This window comes from Antechinus flavipes, chromosome 1 (assembly GCF_016432865.1).
Source record: "Antechinus flavipes isolate AdamAnt ecotype Samford, QLD, Australia chromosome 1, AdamAnt_v2, whole genome shotgun sequence".
In the NCBI taxonomy this organism is placed as follows: domain Eukaryota; kingdom Metazoa; phylum Chordata; class Mammalia; order Dasyuromorphia; family Dasyuridae; genus Antechinus; species Antechinus flavipes.
In genome coordinates, this window is record NC_067398.1 from 484,358,343 (window position 1) to 484,359,809 (window position 1,467).

At 33.9% G+C, this 1,467-nt stretch overlaps 1 pseudogene; it reads left to right on the top strand.

Annotated features, from left to right (window-relative positions):
* The first annotated feature begins 1,052 nt into the window (after window positions 1-1,052).
* Window positions 1,053-1,172, top strand: LOC127546035 (uncharacterized; annotated as a pseudogene).
* The last annotated feature ends 295 nt before the right edge of the window (window positions 1,173-1,467 follow it).

Sequence of the window (1,467 nt, forward strand, 5' to 3'; positions counted from 1 at the left end):
CTTCAAGTGAAATATAAATGAATGTTATTCTTATTGACAAGACTGCAAAATAGGAAGTTAAAAAAGGACAGCTGGGGGCTTAGCATACAGTAGAGCCTTTGAACAGTCTTTTTTATAGAGTTGGCTTTGACATCTGTCTTTATGATACTTTCTCCTGTATTTCTTCTGGCCAGATATGATCCTGAATGAAGAAGTATGATGAACGATAATCCCTGATGACCTAGTCTTGAAGTAAATAAAGGTTTAGTGTTCACTATGGCTCATAAAAATAATATTTCCAAGTTGTTTTTTTCAAATGAGCATGGGAGTTCTTTCTAAATGAATATATATTATTCACATTTAGATTAGTAAAAACAACTAAATACATTCATTGCTTTTCTTCTTTCTTATCTCCCCTTTCTGTTTTTCTCTTTCTTCCTTTTGTTTCTTTTTGTTTCTTGTCTTTTCTGTTTCTCCTAAAATTCCAAGGACTCTGAAGATAGTACATATTTCCCATCACAATGTGGATAATAAGCTAACAAACCTCAGAACAAGCCTATACATAGTGTTGTATTATATACAACTTCAGAACAAGAAATCAGCAGAAAGAGATCTACTCCCAGCTACAGAAGTCCCATTAAGAGACATATATGAAGCTCAGTAAAGTTAAAATTTAAACACACATACACACAATCATATAAAAAGTTAAAAAGAGGGAGCAATGATGCATTTTAATCACGCTTTTAAAAACTTTTCTGAAGGGCAATATAGATCAAGAAAAAAAAAAAAGTCCTGTAGTTGATTTTTTTAACCCCCAGCTAGGTAAAAGAGACCATTTTTTGCCTCATTTTTTACCTAGTCTTAATCACTGACTAGGTGTTAGGTTAAAACCTGTTAAAGACCTTAGTTTAAAAAGGCCAAGCTCTCCTACAGCATTCAGGGCCATCTCTACTCATCCTGATTTATATCTGGACACTGGACCTAATGAGATTAGTGACTTTGCACAGCTCATCCTCAATTAAATCCAATTCATTTTCATGTCATGGTCTTCTTTGAGAATAAAGGACAAGTACTTGCTTTGGAAGCATGTATATTAAAATTGGACTAATATAAAGAAAATTAGCATGGCCCCTGCTTGAGGATGACACAAATTTGTGAAGAGAATGGATAGATAACAACCACAACATATTTTTAAAGAAAAATATAAAAACTCTGTGTCAGTTTCTTTACTAAGAAACACACTCATATTAATCATTACATGTTAGGATTCTTACAGAGTGATGAGTTGGTTGTCTAATTTAACATGGTACTTAGCAAGTTCTCTAGCTCACTAATATATTTAAGTACTCATTGGATTCTACAAGATTCACAAATCAGGATTCAGTGGGGAGATTCACAAGTCCAGTGGAGGAGATTCATAAGTCACAGCTCCCACAATCCCACTCTCAGAAGAGGAGTCAACCTTTGAGTTCACACCTCTAAAAAAGC